Source organism: Oncorhynchus nerka, linkage group LG7, assembly GCF_034236695.1.
Source record: "Oncorhynchus nerka isolate Pitt River linkage group LG7, Oner_Uvic_2.0, whole genome shotgun sequence".
Classification (NCBI taxonomy): Eukaryota; Metazoa; Chordata; class Actinopteri; order Salmoniformes; family Salmonidae; genus Oncorhynchus; species Oncorhynchus nerka.
The window spans coordinates 44,338,925-44,361,137 of NC_088402.1; positions in this window are offsets into that span (position 1 = coordinate 44,338,925).

A 22,213-nucleotide genomic window follows, 5' to 3' on the forward strand; every position below is an offset into this window, starting at 1 on the left:
ACACTCATGCACACTGACACTCCAACACACACATAACATGCACACACATTTATACGGACTATACACGCGCATACACACTCACATAAAATCTTAATTTACGCTGACGCCTAGGTCACCTTACCCCTACACACATCTACCTCTAACACGCCAGTATCCCTGCACATTGTAAACATTGTATTGGAACAGACCCTGTATATAGCTTCCAACTTTCTTGTGTTCTTATTTTTATTTCTTGCGTATTTTTGTTGCTACCTCATGTTATTTTTAGTACTTCATTGATTACTGCATTGTTGGGCTTAAAACTTGCAAGAAAGACATTTCACTGTACTTGTGCATGTGACATTAAAACTTGAAACTGATGTGCAATGTTCCCTCTAGACTGTGTGCAGTAGCCCGTGGCTGCAGGGCAGCTCCTGGACTGCAGTGCAGAAATATCAACCCACAGAGAGAAGAACGAGATTGAACTTCACTCCACTTTCTAGAGCAGTGGTCACCAAACGGTGGACCGCAATCAACTGGTTGATCTCCAAGGCATTCCTAGTCGATAGCCAAACATTTATGTAAAAAAAAACAAATATAAAGCCATTTGTTCCTTTTTTGGGGGGGATTCGTCTCAGGCTGTTGGTGGTAGGTGCACTCAACTCAGCTGCCCTGCGCACCGGGTAGGCGAACCGTTGCCATTTTGAACCATTTCATGTGTCTGGAGGTACAAAATCTGCCTTCCCGGTGGGCCCAGAGAGCAAATCAACTGCTCTATAGGTTTTCACTATAGGATTTCCGTGTCTGCGGTAATGTATCAGGCATAAAAGACAGCTACAGCAAAGTTGATACTGAGAGATTTCGAAATGTTTAAAGCCATGACCAGAGAGAAACTGTCAACGAATACATACAGCGCTGCTGTTTTTATGCTCGTGTTTAAGTTCTTACTCAGCACTGTCAACACTTTGTATTCAACACTTCTATAAGCCATAAAAGCCATAAAATGCGCGTTCGTCCTATTTCCACTCTGCGCTACAGCAAGCAGTAATGACGGAGTAGGAAATTGTATATATAGGCTTGAGTTGTTGTTATTATTAACGGCTTGGGTCTTTTTTTAATATCAAGGAATATTTCACGATCTCTGTTCATGAGAGTAACAACATGCATTTGTGCATGACGCAGAATTATTGCGGTGCGAAACGACTTTCACCATCAGCTGGAAGACTGTGTCCCTTTTTGGTCGTGTCAGTGGAGGAAAGGGAGAGTGGAGGGATGTTGACCAGTCTGCTGTCTCTCCCTCCGCTGACACTGACCATCAGCCCAGTAAAATAAAAGTACAATTATTTAAATGTATGCTGACCCAGCTGCGAATCACAAGTAATAGAACAACAGATGTATCACTGGTGTGATCATATAGCCTACCTCAAATTTGTAAATATATGGCCCGAACAACAATGCATTGGCAGGGCAATTCAAGCAAAGTCAATATTCAGTGATAATGTATTGGGCCTATAGCTAACTGCACAAACCTAATTTCTACAGTACTGTTTTTAATTGGTTAATGTTGCATAGGCTAACGTTTTTTTAAGTAATGCAACATACTGAAACAAAATGAACTATGCAAGAGATGTTGTTGTAGGCAGAACACATCGGAGTATGATTCTAATGCATTGACAGGCACTACTCAACCCATACTCTACACAGACAGGTGTGGCATAACCAATCAGAGCTGCAGTAGGTCTATTTAATAAGCAATAAGGCACAAGGGGATGTGGTATATGGCCTATATACAATGCAATGAGGGGTGCCTGGATACAGCGCCAGAAAAAATGTGCGGGAACATTGCTGATAAGTAAAGGTCAGTGTTTTTATCTGGCCTGCCATGTACAGTAGTGTGATTAACTGAACCATACCTACAGCTGAAATAGAGTGAGTGCTTATCCTAGTGAGATCAGCTACTGATCCTAAGGTGTGAAAACTGTGGTGAAACAGCATTTCTCAGAACTAAAGATAGACGTAAGACAAGTTAAACGTTCATATATTCCGTTACATGTGTGAACCCCAAAGCATTTGCGCTCTCACTTGGCCTCTCGAGTTCGCCTGAGGAAACAATGCAATAAGTTGAATGTACTTCCTCTGCACTCCTAGAAAAAAAGGTTCCAAAAGCATTCTTCAACTGTCCCCATGGGATAACTATTTTTGGTTACATTTACATTTACATTTAAGTCATTTAGCAGACGCTCTTATCCAGAGCGACTTACAGATTCCAGGGAGAACCCTTTTTGGTTCCACATAGGGGTTTGCATGGAACCAAAAAAGGATCTATGTGGAAAGGGTCCTACATGGAACCAAAACGTTTTTTTTTAAAGGGTTATCCTTTGGGGACAGCCGAATAACCATTTTAGGTTCTAGATAGCACCCTTTTTTCTAAGAGTGTATTGTATAGACTAATCCATAACATTGTCTCACTGCCAAATACAATATGTCATGCACACTTTTTCCCTAACATCACAGAACGTTGTAACGGCCGTTGTTGGTGGAAGAAGGTGAGGACCATGGTGCAGCGTGGTATGTGTCCATATTTATTAGAATTAACACGGAAATAACAAAAATAACAAAGAGAAACAACAGAAAACAGAAAATAATCACCCACGAAACACAATAGAAAACAGGCTCCCTAAATATGGTTCTCAATCAGGGACAACGATTGACAGCTGCCTCTCATTGAGAACCATACCAGGCCAAACACAGAAATAGCAAATCATAGAAAAACTAACATAGACAACCCACCCAACTCACGCCCTGACCATACTAAAACAAAGACATAACAAAAGAACTAAGGTCAGAACGTGACAAACGTGAACATTTCTACCTAAAGTTGAAGTCCTTTGACAATGAATGTGAAATAAATTCTGAGAATGTCATGAGCATCTCATGGAAGGATTGTCGCATGGTACATTTGGTTTTGTTTTAAAGCAGAATGATGCATAATGTTCACAATGTAACCCCGGATGAAAAAGATAATCAAGATAATCAAAACAAGACCAATAGTGAGAGCGATAGAGAGAGAGAGGAAGAGAGTGTGAGCGAGAGAGAAAGAGATGGAGAGAGAGATGGAGAGAGAAAGAGATGGAGAGAGAAAGAGAGAGAGATGGAGAGAGAAAGAGAGTGTGAGCGAGAGAGAAAGAGATGGAGAGAGAAAGAGATGGAGAGAGAAAGAGAGAGAGATGGAGAGAGAAAGAGAGAGGAAGAGTGTGAGCGAGAGAGAAAGAGATGGAGAGAGAAAGAGAGAGAGATGGAGAGAGAAAGAGAGGGAGAGATGAAGAGAGTGTGAGCGAGAGAGAAAGAGATGGAGAGAGAAGGAGAGAGAGATAAAGAGAGTGTGAGCGAGAGAGAAAGAGAGAGAGAAAGGAAAAGAAAGTAGACAAGAAAAATTCATCAGCATATCATTGAGAGACTTCTTTTACTTTTGAAATGTATAAAAAGAAACAAATGGAGATGGCGCATGTTAATTTCTCCTGAGTTGCATTCGTTGGGTTTAATTAATAGAAGTGATGCAGTCACACGCCAGTGGAGGTGTCTAGGACACGTGTTTTTTCTGCTCCGAGAGTGCTCCCCAAGCGCGGAGGGAGGTACGGCCTGTGTGATTCTCATTCTGTTCTCAAATATAAATGTATTACTCATTGCTCATAACTTTAACTCAAGCAAGTTAGGTGGGGAGGATTCACCTCAGATGACCACTGATGGTGGTGGTATAGAACAATTGCAGGACTATGGTATTAACATTGAGCATTATATTTATATTTCTTGCAACTGGGAGATGTAATAAAGCATTCACTTTAGCTAAAGTTGCCGTTGCAAAAAAATGTGCTTGTCACAAACTTGTTTTCTTAGCATGAGCTCTATGTGCAGTAAACATGCTCATTCCCAGTACCTTCATCTCAATCAGCATGAATATAGACAGACAAGCATTTTGGTGTGTAATGTAGCATAAGGGTCTGCCAGCCTGGAGCTATGGTGGCACCCCTGCACTGTCAAAGGTGCCGCCGCCTTTAGCCTCGGGCCGTACTCAAATCACTGCTGTGGTGGTTCCAGGGCCCGTGTACCAGCAACGTCTATTGATGCACGCTTTACTAAATCCCCCACCACCTCCAACCACCACCAGCGCCACCCCACATCTCCCAGTTCACTTCCTCACCCCCTCCCCACCACACTAGTGCAGGAAGCAGGCTGCGGCCCCTTTCCCCGGGCCCATTGGATGGAGCTCATCCACCCAGCACTAACGGAGCGCAGACAGGCCATGTCACACAGACAGCCCCCGGTCCCCTAGCACCACCTCTCCCTTCCTTTATTATCTCTTATTTTCCTTTCCTCTCCTCTCATCTCCTCTCCTCTCACCAACAACCAGCCAGCCACCCTGGACTGACTAGAAGGGCTGATGTTTAAAAACCCTCCTGCGGCCAGCCTGCCTCGTCCTAAACAAAAGTAGCACTCCTGGAGCCCCTAACAGGACATGTCCGGTAATGGGTCTGTGTGTCCCAATCCTTTCACAGTCCTGGACCCCAGCAGGACAGTTTATATCGGCGTCATTGCTCTTTCTTTACAAAGTCGTTGGCTTCATCTCGAACCCAATGATTTAATGGTTGATAAAAGTTGGACATTTGGTATAAGTTAGTTTGAGGTCAGGACAATGATAACAGAGGTGTGGTTTCAAGTTGTCCCGGCCATTTCAAAAAGTATCTTTGCATTTATAAAATCATCCAGGGCTACCTCAATTCCGGTCCTGGTTGGCCAAAACATTTCTGTTTTTAGTTTCTACCTGGTAGTTATTTTCACTCACTTGGGACCTTATATTCCTAGGAGTTATCAATTCAATATTATAAACAGTATGCTATGCTACCGCCATGCTGTGTCAATCATTTACAGGTGACAGTACTCCATTTACAAAGTAAACATATTCTGTGCTTGATATTTCTCTTATATAATGTCCCTAGTTCCTTTTTTTGTAAATTATTTAGAATTTGAAATATTTTATATGGGGTAAGGTTTACATACTGTAGGTTTACATCCTGTAGGTGCAGTAGCACCCACTGATACCATAGATTATATGACTAATCTATAGAAAATCACAATCAGGGAAAGTGAGAGAGATGAGAAATAAACAGAAGAGAGAGACAAATGGAAAAAGATCATACCTCAGATCAGGCTCAGACAATTCAAGAGGAGGGGAGAGAGGGGAGAAGGGAGAGCAAGTGAGCAAGTCCAGGGCCATGGATCTGCCTGCCTGCCAGGGCGACGAGATAGAGCGTTTACGGACCCAGGAGAATGGGAGGTGAGAAGTCGGGGTCAGGCTCCGACGCGACTCTGTGACTCTAATTTGGAGATTTCTCATTTTCGGCTCCCGATTTGGGGAGGGTAAGAAATCGTACCTGTGAGAAGCCTTCAGGCAGAACGCGGCGAGGTGTGGAAGAATCTGTATCTCACAGCATCTCAGTGTGGTGCCTGACTGGGCCTGCACTGCTGTTGTTCCTCTCCCACTGTAGTACAATACCTCTACAGGGACACATAATGCAGTGTCTGTCATCTTCCAGTAGCTACGCCGTACTTGCGTTGTAAGTAAGCCATTCGGGCTCTATTCTGGGAGGACACCAAAGAGAGGGTCTACAGTTTGAGAGATACTCCTGAAATACTGAGAACAGACAATAAATAAATTCCAAGTTTATTTGTCACGTGCACCGAATACAGTGAAATGCTTACTTACAGGCTCTAACCAACAGTGTAAAAAAAGTATTAGGTGAACAACAGGTAAGTAAAGAAATAAAACAACAGTAAAAAGACAGTAGCGACGCTATATACAGTAGTGAGGCTATATACAGTAGTGAGGCTATAACAGTAGCGACCCTATATACAGTAGTGAGGCTATAACAGTAGTGACGCTATAACAGTAGTGACGCTATATACAGTAGTGAGGCTATAACAGTAGCGAGGCTATATACAGTAGCGAGGCTATAACAGTAGCGAGGCTATATACAGTAGTGAGGCTATAACAGTAGCGACGCTATATACAGTAGTGAAGCTATATCAGTAGTGAGGCTATAACAGTAGTGACGCTATATACAGTAGTGAGGCTATAACAGTAGCGAGGCTATAACAGTAGCGAGGCTATATACAGTAGCGAGGCTATAACAGTAGCGAGGCTATAACAGTAGCGAGGCTATATACAGTAGCGAGGCTATAACAGTAGCGAGGCTATAACAGTAGCGAGGCTATATACAGTAGCGAGGCTATATACAGTAGTGAGGCTATAACAGTAGCGAGGCTATATACAGTAGTGAGGCTATAACAGTAGCGAGGCTATATACAGTAGCGAGGCTATAACAGTAGCGAGGCTATATACAGTAGCGAGGCTATAACAGTAGTGAGGCTATATACAGTAGCGAGGCTATAACAGTAGCGAGGCTATAACAGTAGTGAGGCTACATACAGGCACCGGTTAGTCAGGCTGATTGAGGTAGTATCTACATGTTGATATGGTTAAAGTGACTATGCATATATGATAAACAGAGAGTAGCAGTAACTAAGAGAGTAGCACTACACTCTTTAGTGCTATCTAGAAACCTTCAAAGGTTCTTGAGCCGTCCCAGTAGTAGAACCTTTGAAGAATCGTTTTTGGTTGCAGGTTGAACCCTTTTGGGTTCCATGTAGAACCTTTTCTACATGGAACTCAAAAGGGTTCTAGCTGGAACCAAAAACAGCTCTTATGGGGACAGCTGAAGAAGCCTTTTGGAACACTTTTTTGGAACACATATCATCAGCAAGCCTTTTGGAACACATATCATCAACAAGCCTTTTGGAACACATATCATCAGCAAGCCTTTTGGAAGACATATCATCAGCAAGCCTTTTGGAACACATATCATCAGCAAGCCTTTTGGAAGACATATCATCAGCAAGCCTTTTGGAACACATATCATCAGCAAGCCTTTTGGAACAAATATCATCAGCAAGCCTTTTGGAACACTTTTTTGGAACACATATCATCAGCAAGCCTTTTGGAACACATATCATCAACAAGCCTTTTGGAACACATATCATCAACAAGCCTTTTGGAACACATATCATCAGCAAGCCTTTTGGAAGACATATCATCAGCAAGCCTTTTGGAACACATATCATCAGCAAGCCTTTTGGAACACATATCATCAGCAAGCCTTTTGGAACACATATCATCAGCAAGCCTTTTGGAACACATATCATCAGCAAGCCTTTTGGAACACATATCATCAGCAAGCCTTTTGGAACACATATCATCAGCAAGCCTTTTGGAAGACATATCATCAGCAAGCCTTTTGGAACACATATCATCAGCAAGCCTTTTGGAAGACATATCATCAGCAAGCCTTTTGGAACACATATCATCAGCAAGCCCTTTGGAACACATATCATCAGCAAGCCTTTTGGAACACATATCATCAGCAAGTCGTTGACCACAGTGCAAAATGCGGGCTGTCAGGTTTCAGCACTTCATTTGCTGCACTTGTATTTCATAACACTGTTCTCCTCTACGATTTGTCACCGTGGCCACACTGTACCGTGACAGTAATAACGGCTGCATTTAGTATATAGCACTTTTCAAACAGCAGACCAGAGAGCTGTCAACGTTTCTCCATTACTATGACTCGTCACCACTGGCACACAGTGCACCCTCCGCTCATTCACCCCTGAAGACCCTTCACCATGTATACACATCCTGGCCCAACGACCCCGCATCCGCTAGACCTGCCGCTGGCAACGTCACCGCCACCGTCGCCATCTGCCCTCGGCGGCGAGGTCAGCCTGTTGAAAAGATAGCTCTGACCTTTGCTTGTCATGGCCTTGTCAACCCGACACAGAGAGGTGACGGAAGGGCCCATTCTCTCTAATTTTGTCAATCGCGTTATCACCCATCAGACAGTCAGCCCCTCCGCCTCACTCTTATTAATTGCAGGAGCGGTAATCACAATGGACACCTACTTCTGTTTCAATCAAGGGGACGTGGCGTGGTGGAAGGGTGTTTGTTTGGTGCCTGGAGTCTACCCTTTAGCTGTGCGTCTTTGTCCACCGTTCAGCTGCTCAGCCTCGTCTTGTCGTTTACAGGGTGGTGCAGATTGGAGATCTGGAGGGAGACAGATAAGGATCAACTGCGACTTTCACATGAACGACATGCTGCAAAATGACTATGTACATTGTACGCAGTTTCATTTAGCGGAGTATTACACCTTTTCTATTATTAAGGGATGGTTATGCTTCTACTATGTGACCGTGAATCAATCCATTCTAATATGTCAATATGAACCTACAACGATGTGTCTGCCAATAAACATTGATTGATTTAAAGTGGGACCTAATCCTGTCATATACTTACATGGTTGATGCTGCACCCACTTTCATAAAACCACAGAGCAAGATATTGCATACATGTCATGCTACAGAGGTACAGTATGATGCCATTGGACATCAGCCATTGTCCTTCCGTTGTTGGCAACATCGTTGGTTCATTGCATCTTCCTTTCTCTCCTTTCTCCTCTCCTCTTCCTAAGCCATTGCAAGAAGACCGTAATACAGTAACCTCAGTGCCAACACCTCTGCTGGTGTCTGGGGACATGGGTCTACAAGAGAACGTCCTGATTCCTCTCTCTCCACTGCTCCACAACCGCAAGGCTCAGTCAAGCAACATCGACAGGCCTCCACTGAGACCACCTCGTACCGCCGTCCAGCACCCCTCGGCCCTTTGACGCACCCCCCCCCCCCCCCCCCCCCCGCCACACACACACTGACTCCACCCCCAACATCCTCCCTCTAGAGAAGTCAAGCCATCCATATCGAGCGGGGTGGATGTTGAGACCATACTTGTATTGTCAGAGGACTCCTCCCTGGCCACTTACCTCCGTGGAACATTTAGTGCCGTCTTGCTAGGCGCTGGACAGAGAATAGCACTATAGGGTCACCAATGAATTGCTATATTTGGTTGGGCAGTAAACACACTGCTTTGTAGGCATTAGTACCCCCCCCCTCTCTCCTGTGCAATGGCTGAGATTTTACTTTATTATTCTCATTTTGTATCCTGTATGAGTGTTTTTGGTTTGCCAATTGATTGAAACAAAGGCTTGGTTGATGGTTAAACTAAGTGTGGTCTGCTTTTTCTGTTTGTAGAACATAAGCCTATGATTTTGGAGCAAAATGTATACATTTTGAGAAAAACATTGATACAATGTTGCGTACACAGTCTTGGCCACTTACAAGAATATGCTATATAACAAAAATGTATCTTTCCCTCAAAGCATTGCTGCAATAAATAATTTTGTGAATGATTGCAGTGACAGTATGAAAAAATATATATACAGTGGCAGTCAAAAGTTTGGACACAGCTTGTCACACCCTGATCTGCTTCACCTGTCTTTGTGCTTGTCTCCACCCCCCTCCAGGTGTCGCCCATCTCCCCATTATCCCCTGTGTTCTCTGTTCGCCTTGTTTGTCAAGCCAACCAGCGTTTTTGTGTCAGCTCCTGCTTTTCCCCAGTCCCTCTTTTCTCGTCCTCCTGGTTTTTGACCCTTGCCTGTCCTGACCCTGTACCCACGGCCTGAGTACTCTGCCTGACCCTGAGCCTGTCTGCCGTCCTGTACTTTTGCCACACCTCTGGATTACCGACCTCTGCCTGACCTGACCCTGAGCCTGTCTGCCGTCCTGTTCCTTTGCCCCTGTTGCTGTAATAAACATTGTTACTTCGACACGGTCTGCATCTGGGTCTTACCTTGATTCCTGATATAGCTACTCATTCAAGGGTGTTTCTACATTGTAGAATAATAGAGAAGATATCAAAACTATTAAATAACACATATGGAATCATGTAGGAACCAAAAATGTGTTAAACAAATCAAAATATGTTATATTTGAGATTCTTCTAAGTAGCCACCCTTTGCCTTGATGACAGCTTTGCACACTCTTGGCATTCTTGCAACCAGCTTCATGAAGTAGTCACTTGGAATGTATTTCAATTAACAGGTGTGCCTTGTTAAAAGTTAATTTGTGGAATTTATTTCCTTCTTAATGTGTTTGAGCCAATCAGTTGTGACAAGGTAGGGTTGGTATAGGGTTGGTAGAAGATGCCCAATTTGCTAAAAGACCAAGTCCATATTATTTCAAGAACAGCTCAAATAAGCAAAGAGAAACGACAGTCCATCATTACTTTAAGACATGAAATTCAGTCAAAATGGAAAATGTCAAGAACTTTGAAAGTTTCTTCAAGTGCAGTCACAAAAAAACATCAAGCACTGTGATGAAACCGCCACAGAAAAGAAAGACTCATTGATAAGTTCAGGATAAGTTCATTAGAGTTACCAGCCTCAGAAATTGCACCCCAAATAAATGCTTCACAGAGTTGTCTGTAACTCTATGGCAGCACCCAAGCGGCTCACATTTTCTAGCTCTACCCTTAGACTTGGCGGTGACATTGTGTCCCCATGAGTGACAGAACACTGAGCCAATCACGGCGCAATGCACCGTATTTTCTACTGGCTTGCCCCACCACCACAGAAAGCACTGCATTTTAGAGCTGCCTTACTAAAAAAAACTGCTGTATGCAGCTTTATTAACTCAATTATATATATTATTTTTGTTTGCAAAAATATATTTCACATGTATTAATGCCAAAATAACATGCAAAACAGGAAAGCTCCAAGAAATATAAATTATTAATATAAATTATTGAATTACATTTGTTTATGTTGCTAAAAATGATGGTTAGCCAATGAACACCAATAAGAAGAAGATACTTGCTTGGGCCAAGAAACATGAGCAATGGACATTAGACAGGTGGAAATTTGTCCTTTGGTCTGGTGAGTCCAAATTTGAGAATTTTTGCTCCAACAGGACAATGACCCAACACACCTCCAGGCTGGTTTGACCAAAGAGGAGAGGAATGAGGTGCTGCATCAGATGACCTAGCCTCCACAATCACCCGACCTCAACCCAATTGAGATGGTTTGGGATGAGTTGGACCGCAGAGTGAAGGAAAAGCAGCCAACAAGATCTCAGCATATTTGGGAACTTCTTCAAGACTGTTGGAAAAGCATTCCAGGTGAAGCAAGTTGAGAGAATGCCAAGAGTGTGCAAAGCTGTCATCAAGGCAAAGGGTGTCTACTTTGAAGAATCTAAAATGTGTTTTGATTTGTTTAACACTTTTTTGCTTACTACATTATTCCATATGTGTTATTTCATAGTTTTAATGTCTTTACCATTATTCTACAATGTAGAAAATAGTAAAAAATAAAGAAAAACGCTTGAATGAGTAGGTGTGTCAACTTTTGACTGGTACTGTATATATACAGTGTATGTAAACCCCTTTGACCTTGGTTAATCTCTGTGTTCGCATTAACGAGAAGAAAGGACATGATTCTCACAGAAATCCTTCTTACCTCTGAGAAATAGACAACGCAAACTATGGACTATTAAGTATGAACTGGCCAGATTTGTTTTTCTCTTGGTAAACACTTGATAAATAATACATGTCTTAGTGAAGACTGAGACCCTATGAGAACTAGCCGCTGTGCGAGACAGCCTAAACAGCTGTCAGGGAGGATTGTGCGGCCTGTGTGTGTGCGTGTGCTTGTGCATGTATGTCCGTGCATCAGTGTTTGTGTGTGTGTGTCTGTGCATTTTAATAAGAAGGTGTGGACTCCGCCACTCCGTGGGGAATCCCTGTAGTTGAGTGTGTGTGTGTGTGTGTGTGTGTGTGTGTGTGTGTGTGTGTGTGTGTGTGTGTGTGTGTAACGTTGGAAAACACATATCTGTGCACCGCAGCGCAACACCTGCCAGAGGCTTGGGCTGTTTATGACAGTGGCTATGTGATCTGGAAAGGACTAGGCCATGCAGCCAGCCAGCCACACACACACACACACACGCACACACACACACACACACACACACACACACACACACACACACACACACACACAGGGAAACATCCTGTGCTCACACACATCAGTACTTCATGCATAAAAACATAAGCACTGTATTCACAAAATACACACACACACACACACTTACAAACACAGAATATTAACACACAAAAATGTAATAACCACAGGCCAGTGTGAGCAAGATGAGGGGCACTTGCTTAGCCGTCCACTCCTCAGCAGGACCTATATTGCAGCAGTAGGCAGGGGAGCCTGGCAGAGGCTCCAGCCTACAAAGTTCAATATAAACGAACAGTGGGATCTCCCAGGGACCTGGCAGGAAAAAGCTTAGCGAAGTTAAAGCCTCACCATCCCTACCTGGCTGCCCATGCCAACAGAGCTGGGTAAGGCTGGGTAGGGATGGGCTCGACTGGGCTGGTGGCCCAACATCCATGCACACACCTTGTCGGTCGTCACCTTCCTTTAAAGGGACAGTGTCACTGACACACTGCCACGGCTACTCAAGTTTTTTTTAGGAGCTAATTGTTTTGTTTGTATATATTTGATCAGTGTTATATTTCACCGACAGTGACATTTGATGCCCTTACCTTAGTTTTGCCCTGCCAATGGTAAAATTGTGTTGTGAATTAGATCATGTGAACGTATTACTGCGAGACGGTGTGTAATCGGTGTAGTCCAATCTATACTACAGGAAAACACGCTTGAGCTATTTTGTCAAAAACGTATGACATTGAGAAATTGTGCATTTATTACATCATATCAATAATTGCTTGATGATGACCACAGATTGTAAGACCATAGAGCCTGTGTTTGTTTTCTTATCCTAAACATGACATATGCCCATTATATGGGGTTGGTTGCCTGGAGAACAAAGTGAGAGGATTGCTTTACCATTCCACCAAAAAGACACCCACTTCATTTAAAAAATGTTTAAAAAAAAGAATCCCCTGATATCATCCCAACCCTCTCTACGCTCTACATTGAACCCCCCCCCCCTCCAATACGCCCAACTCCCACCAACCCCCCTTCCTGTTAGCTTGAAGGTTGGTCCCCCCACTTCATATGGCTGTGGACACAATAATGACTTAACAGATGGGGTTTTTAGAAAGCGGTTCAGGCGAACAGCGGGTGGTTCCTTTAGGGAAACCCGGGAGTCCAAACAGCCAGCTCGCAGGGTGAAAGGGACCTGGCGGAGAAGTAGCACAACACTGCTCTTCCTCAACTATTGATTTGAAAGAATAGGTTCTCTTTTAATACCCACGCTAATCACCAGGATTGGCGTGCATGTTTCTCTGTTTTTGTGGATACGTCTCGTGGCTCTACGTGCCTGCGTGTGTGCCTGCCTGCCTGCACATGTGCATATGTGCATATTTCTATGGAAATATGCATATGCTTTGCAAATGCTAATCAGGCCAACTTTCTTTTGTGTACCTGTGTGATAATTGTTGTAAAAACATCATCTGTCCGTTTCTTGCTCTCCTTTCAGGAGGCTGGCGTAGTCTTTTGTTTCTCTGGCCCCAGGTGTCAGGGGTGGTCTGGTCTCTCTCGTTAGTGTCCTAGAGCGCCAGGCAGCATGGCAGAGCAAATAGCACGGCTGGAGCATGCCTCCCTGGATCAAAGGGCAATAGGGTTCCTATCATATCATATGGAGACCTCATTACTCCCGTAACTCTAGAATTCTGCTCATAATGTTAGCTCAATTGAGTTGGTTTAGGTAACAAAGCCATGAAGAAATATACATTTGAACAATGTATTAGTAGATGGGGGTACTGAATTCTAACCGCTAAATACCATTTAAGCTTAGAAATGTGTTCATTCATTTTTTAAATTGGGGGCTTTCAAGATGTCGAAATAATAAATGTGAAAGGGATTCGTTAAACATTTTTCTTTGTCTTGATGACTGATATATCTCTCTTACTTCTATGGGGCCTTGGCTGTCCCCTCTTTTCATTCCTGAGCTCCTACACTGAGAAAAAAGTGTATTTTTCAATATTCTGAATGATGGAAACCCTGACACGCACTGTACACTTAGAAAAAAGGTCCTATCTCGAACCTAAAAGGGTTCTTCAGCTGTCTCCATAGGAGAACCCTTTGGTTCCAGGTAGAAACCTTTTGAATCCAAGTAGAACCCTTTTTGATTCCAGGTCCAAAAAAAAACTGTGTACAGTGCGTGTCAGTGTTTCCATAATTCGGAATATTGAAAAATGTCCACTCTCAGCAATAATACTAATCTTCCCGGGATCCAGCAACAAGGGACCTGCCACAGCAACAAGGGACAGCAGCCATCATTCTTCATGCATGGGCCTTCACTTGGCGATGCTGCCGTGCACGCGACACGACACCTGGAGGGAGAAATCACATGCCTGTTGTGACCGGGTGGAAGAAGGCCCTTCACGGTCTCTCACCTTCACCCCCTCAGCCCGGGACCCTGAGGAGAAGGAGCCCCCCTCCCAGCATCCTCCCTCCTCCACTCTCCAAAGGTCATCTGATAGAGGAGAGAGAAAAGGGAGAGAGAGAGAGAGAGAGAGAGAGAGAGAGAGAGAGAGAGAGAGAAAAAGCCCAGTGAGGGCAGCGGGGGTCAGTGACACAAGGGGGCCTGAGGAATTGTCACCTCGCAGACCTCACCCCAGAAACACAATTAGACTACATGGGTCCCTAATGCATTTTAGGAGTACAATCTGTACCCCTGGAGAGGGAGGGGGATAAAAGCCACAGCCTTCTATCTATCTCCTTCTCTCTCTCAGGGCCGGACAGGACACAGGGTTCAGTCGTCAAGGCTTTGTGGGAAATCTGTGTGAGGTTTTCTCTGGTCCCTTGAAGGACTGTACCACTACCTGCACAACAAGTTCATCTCCATTTTTATGTTTCAGTTATTGAGCAGACGCTCTTATCCAGAGCAACTTACAGGAGCAATTAGGGTCAAGTGCCTTGCTCAAGGGCACGTCGACAGATTTGTGTGTCATATTTTACAAATAACCCTTGATCTCATACTGTCTTATGGGCACACGGAAACACCACTCACCCATGTCTGTAATCCTCTTATTAATCCGTCATCATAATTTTAATACCATGTAGCTATGTGTGTGTGGGGCTCAGGCCTGGTCTTCACCAGTGTTGACCTACCGAGTCTCCACCAAAGCCTTATCTGACCATAGCCAACCCTCTAGCTATCTGCTGAGACTGGCCCTGTCTTAAGTAACTATCATACACACATGGCTAAAGGTTGGCCTTGAGCCTATTACAGGAGGTGCAATCATCACTGCACATGTAGCCGACACTGACTAGACCATCCATCCATCTGAGATGTAGGAACGTAATGCTGCATGCAACCACCCACCCACCCCAAAGCATCTCTCACATGCGGTCACAATATCCACCCACAAACGACATCCGCCCCCTGACAAAAACAATCTCAGAATCTCCCTCCTCCCCTCTCCCTCTTGCCTCGCGTGGCACGGGCGTTCGCGCCGAGACCCAATTGCCATGACAGCGTGACCCACAACCCTTCTACCCCTTCCTCCCGGCTCGTCATCCATTTCACCCCCGCTCACCTCCATCCCTCCCTCCATCTTCCCCCTCCAATGACAATATCCCGGTAATGGCCGCCTTTGGTTTTCTTGGCGCAGTCGCGTGGATTTGTCAGGACGCATTTCCTGCGTGCAAACTGAGGGTTGCCGCTGCGTGGCAATCTGGGCTCACTTCTCAGGCAGCTAAACCCTTTGACACTGTGCTTTTTAATTAAAATTACATTATGATTAATCAGCCAGAAGGGGGGCCCCTCTCCGTTAGTTTCCAGGCAGGTTTGATTGCAACCTGTGACGGACGCCACTCGCTGCCAAGCCGCTAAAGATGTGCTGGCAGATGCGGCGGCCCGGCCAGCTTGTCGAGCCCCGGGGTTGCGGGCGATGAGGGAGGAGAGAGGTGCGAGGAAAGGGGGAAATGACACAGACAGAGGGAGAGAAGACAGATATTGGAGGAGAGGGGGAAATGGCAGAGATAGAGGGACAGAGAAGAAAAGCGATGTGGAAAGGAGCAGAAAGTAGACAGAGAGACAATGGGTGAAGGATGTTAAGAGAGGTAGCGGGTAGGGGTGAAAAAGGTAGTAAGAAGGAGAGTCAGAGGGCAAGAGAAAGGAAGACAGAAACAATTATGAGAAACAGAGCGAGGGAGACAGACAGAGGAAAATAACAGAGACCCCATAGACCTGGGAAGACACTTCAGAATTCTCCCCTCAGACATACCCAGCAGCCCCTTGGAAAACAATATTGATCTGGATATGTCTGGTCTGCCAGAGAGTGACTCCCAGAGCAGAGGAGAAGAAGGAGAAGGAGGAGGGTAAAGGGGGGTCAGTTCTCCCTACAACAGTACAAGGTGCCTGTGTCTGGAAACAAGAGCCCAAACTTACCTCCAGTGTCTAAGAGGGCACTGAGGGCCCTTTGTAGTGCAGGTACAGTAGTGTGCAGTCTGTGTACGGTAGTGTGTCGGCTCGGGAGCCCTGTAGTCTGTTTACTCAGGCTGAAAGAGCCATGTTAGAAGCGTGTCCCTACACCAGAAAACAAAACCGGGAGGAGGATGTCAGGCAAGTACTGCATCGATGGAGGCTCACAGGGCCTGTGCGACATGTTTAAAATGGAGTCAGTCAACAATGCGACACTGGACACTTCAGGGTTCTCTCCGGTAATGGCAGATTGCACGAAATATCCATTATCGTAGACAGCATTTTACAGGCAACATTATCATATTCAATCCAATAGTAATCCATTATCATATTCAACTCATATTGAATTCAACTCCATTCATGCCTCATGTACGAGGTCAAATGGTTATTAGCACATCGCATAACACGTAATGATCCTATATGAGAGAAAACACTGAATGAAGCAGTCTGTCTCTCTGGGTGTGAGGGGGGTTGCAGGCGGTGAAGGGGTTAAGCAGCAGAGACGGGAGCGTTATCGAGCACGTCCCCACTGCTCATGGGTGTGCAACAGGGTGTGTACTAATTGGAGGGGACCTGGGGAAAGGTCAGGGATGGAGCACTGACTGATTAAACACCCCTGATACCATTCAACCCTCCACTGACTGACTGACTGAACATCCCCTGATACCATCCAGCCCTCCACTGACTGACTGAACACCCCCTGATACCATCCAGCCCTCCACTGACTGACTGAACACCCCTGATACCATTCAACCCTCCACTGACTGACTGACTGACTGAACACCCCCGATACCATTCAGCCCTCCACTGATTGAACACCCCTGATACCATCCAGCCCTCCACTGACTGACTGACTGACTGAACACCCCCGATACCATTCAGCCCTCCACTGACTGAACACCCCCGATACCATTCAACCCTCCACTGACTGACTGACTGAACACCCCCTGATACCATTCAGCCCTCCACTGACTGAACACCCCCGATACCATTCAGCCCTCCACTGACTGACTGAACACCCCCGATTACATTCAGCCCTCCACTGACTGACTGACTGAACACCCCCTGATACCATTCAGCCCTCCACTGACTGAACACCCCCGATACCATTCAGCCCTCCACTGACTGAACACCCCGATACCATTCAACCCTCCACTGACTGACTGAACACCCCGATTACATTCAGCCCTCCACTGACTGACTGACTGAACACCCCTGATACCATTCAGCCCTCCACTGACTGACTGACTGAACACCCCCTGATACCATTCAACCCTCCACTGACTGACTGACTGAACACCCCGATAGCATCCAGCCCTCCACTGACTGACTGAACACCCCGATACCATTCAGCCCTCCACTGACTGACTGACTGAACACCCCCTGATACCATTCAACCCTTCACTGACTGACTGACTGAACACCCCCCGATACCATCCAGCCCTCCACTGACTGACTGACTGACTGAACACCCCTGATACCATTCAACCCTTCACTGACTGACTGACTGAACACCCCCCGATACCATCCAGCCCTCCACTGACTGATTAAACACCCCTGATACCATTCAACCCTCCACTGACTGACTGACTGAACATCCCCTGATACCATCCAGCCCTCCACTGACTGACTGAACACCCCCTGATACCATCCAGCCCTCCACTGACTGACTGAACACGCCTGATACCATTCAACCCTCCACTGACTGACTGACTGACTGAACACCCCCGATACCATTCAGCCCTCCACTGATTGAACACCCCTGATACCATCCAGCCCTCCACTGACTGACTGACTGACTGACTGAACACCCCCGATACCATTCAACCCTCCACTGACTGAACACCCCCGATACCATTCAACCCTCCACTGACTGACTGACTGAACACCCCCTGATACCATTCAGCCCTCCACTGACTGAACACCCCCGATACCATTCAGCCCTCCACTGACTGACTGAACACCCCCGATTACATTCAGCCCTCCACTGACTGACTGACTGAACACCCCCGATACCATTCAACCCTCCACTGACTGACTGAACACCCCCGATTACATTCAGCCCTCCACTGACTGACTGACTGACTGAACACCCCCTGATACCATTCAGCCCTCCACTGACTGACTGACTGAACACCCCCTGATACCATTCAACCCTCCACTGACTGACTGACTGAACACCCCCCGATACCATCCAGCCCTCCACTGACTGACTGACTGACTGACTGAACACCCCTGATACCATTCAACCCTTCACTGACTGACTGACTGAACACCCCCCGATACCATCCAGCCCTCCACTGACTGATTAAACACCCCTGATACCATTCAACCCTCCACTGACTGACTGACTAAACACCCCTGATACCATCCAGCCCTCCACTGACTGACTGAACACCCCTGATACCATTCAACCCTCCACTGACTGACTGACTGACTGAACATCCCCGATACCATTCAGCCCTCCACTGAGTGAACACCCCTGATACCATCCAGCCCTCCACTGACTGACTGACTGACTGAACACCCCCGATACCATTCAACCCTCCACTGACTGACTGACTGACTGAACACCCCCGATACCATTCAACCCTCCACTGACTGACTGAACACCCCCGATTACATTCAGCCCTCCACTGACTGACTGACTGAACACCCCCTGATACCATTCAGCCCTCCACTGACTGACTGACTGAACACCCCCGATACCATCCAGCCCTCCACTGACTGACTGACTGACTGAACACCCCCGATACCATCCAGCCCTCCACTGACTGACTGACTGACTGAACACCCCTGATACCATTCAGCCCTCCACTGACTGACTGACTGACTGAACACCCCTGATACCATTCAACCCTCCACTGACTGACTGACTGACTGAACACCCCTGATACCATTCAACCCTCCACTGACTGACTGACTGAACATCCCCAATACCATTCAACCCTCCAATGACTGACTGACTGAAAACCCCTGATACCATTCAACCCTCCACTGACTGAATGACTGAACACCCCAGATAACATTCAACCCTCCACTGACTGACTGAACACCCCCGAAACCATTCTGCCCTCCACTGACCGACTGACTGAACACCCCCGATACCATTCAGCCCTCCACTGACTGACTGACTGAACACTCCTAGATACCATTCAGCCCTCCACTGACTGACTGACTGAACATCCCCGATACCATTCAGCCCTCCACTGACTGACTGACTGAACACTCCTAGATACCATTCAGCCCTCCACTGACTGACTGACTGAACATCCCCGATACCATTCAGCCCTCCACTGACTGAACACCCCCTGATACCATCCAGCCCTCCACTGACTGACTGACTGAACATCCCCGATACCATTCAGCCCTCCACTGACTGAACACCCCTGATACCATTCAGCCCTCCACTGACTGACTGAACACCCCTGATACCATTCAACCCTCCACTGACTGACTGAACACCCCGATACCATTCAACCCTCCACTGACTGACTGACTGAACACCCCTGATACCATTCAGCCCTCCACTGACTGACTGAACACCCCTGATACCATTCAGCCCTCCGCTGACTGACTGAACACCCCTGATACCATTCAGCCCTCCGCTGACTGACTGAACACCCCTGATACCATTCAGCCCTCCGCTGACTGACTGACTGAACACCCCTGATACCATTCAGCCCTCCACTGACTGACTGAACACCCCTGATACCATTCAGCCCTCCACTGACTGACTGAACACCCCTGATACCATTCAGCCCTCCGCTGACTGACTGAACACCCCTGATACCATTCAGCCCTCCGCTGACTGACTGAACACCCCTGATACCATTTAGCCTTCCGCTGACTGACTGAACACCCCTGATACCATTCAGCCCTCCGCTGACTGACTGAACACCCCTGATACCATTCAGCCCTCCACTGACTGACTGACTGAGCACCCCCTGATACCATTCAGCCCTCCACTGACTGACTGACTAAACACCCCCTGATACCATCCAGCCCTCCACTGACTGACTGACTGAGCACCCCCTGATACCATTCAGCCCTCCACTGACTGACTGACTAAACACCCCCTGATACCATTCAGCCCTCCACTGACTGACTGACTGAACAGCCCCCGATACCATCCAGCCTTCCACTGACTGACTGAACACCCCCTGATACCATTCAGCCCTCCACTGACTGACTGACTGAACATCCCCCGATACCCTCCAGCCCTCCGCTGACTGACTGACTGAACAGCCCCCGATACCATCCAGCCCTCCACTGACTGACTGAACACCCCCTGATACCATTCAGCCCCCCACTGACTGACTGACTGAACACTCCTAGATACCATTCAGCCCTCCACTGACTGACTGACTGAACATCCCCGATACCATTCAGCCCTCCACTGACTGAACACCCCTGATACCATTCAGCCCTCCACTGACTGACTGAACACCCCTGATACCATTCAACCCTCCACTGACTGACTGAACACCCCGATACCATTCAACCCTCCACTGACTGACTGACTGACTGAACACCCCTGATACCATTCAGCCCTCCACTGACTGACTGACTGAGCACCCCCTGATACCATCCAGCCCTCCACTGACTGACTGAACACCCCTGATACCATTCAGCCCTCCGCTGACTGACTGAACACCCCTGATACCATTCAACCCTCCACTGACTGACTGAACACCCCGATACCATTCAACCCTCCGCTGACTGACTGAACACCCCTGATACCATTCAGCCCTCCACTGACTGACTGAACACCGTTGATACCATTCAGCCCTCCGCTGACTGACTGAACACCCCTGATACCATTCAGCCTTCCGCTGACTGACTGAACACCCCTGATACCATTCAGCCCTCCGCTGACTGACTGAACACCCCTGATACCATTCAGCCCTCCACTGACTGACTGACTCAACACCCCCCGATACCATCCAGCCCTCCACTGACTGACTGACTGAGCACCCCCTGATACCATTCAGCCCTCCACTGACTGACTGACTAAACACCCCCTGATACCATCCAGCCCTCCACTGACTGACTGTCTGAGCACCCCCTGATACCATTCAGCCCTCCACTGACTGACTGACTAAACAGCCCCCGATACCATCCAGCCCTCCACTGACTGACTGAACACCCCCTGATACCATTCAGCCCTCCACTGACTGACTGAACACCCCCTGATACCATCCAGCCCTCCACTGACTGACTGACTGAGCACTCCCTGATACCATTCAGCCCTCCACTGACTGACTGAGCACCCCTGATACCATTCATCCCTCCACTGACTGACTGACTGAACAGCCCCCGATACCATCCAGCTCTCCACTGACTGACTGACTGAGCACCCCCTGATACCATTCAGCCCTCCACTGACTGACTGACTAAACATCCCCTGATACCATTCAGCCCTCCACTGACTGACTGACTAAACATCCCCTGATACCATTCAGCCCTCCACTGACTGACTGACTGAACAGCCCCCGATACCATTCAGCCCTCCACTGACTGAACATCCCCCGATAACATCCAGCCCTCCGCTGACTGACTGACTGAGCACCCCCCGATACCATCCAGCCCTCCACTGACTGACTGACTGAGCACCCCCCGATACCATCCAGCCCTCCGTTGACTGACTGACTGAACATCCCCCGATAGCATCCAGCCCTCCGCTGACTGACTGACTGACTGAGCACCCCGATAGCATCCAGCCCTCCGCTGACTGACTGACTGACTGAGCACCCCGATAGCATCCAGCCCTCCGCTGACTGACTGACTGACTGAGCACCCCCGATACCATCCAGCCCTCCGCTGACTGACTGACTGAACA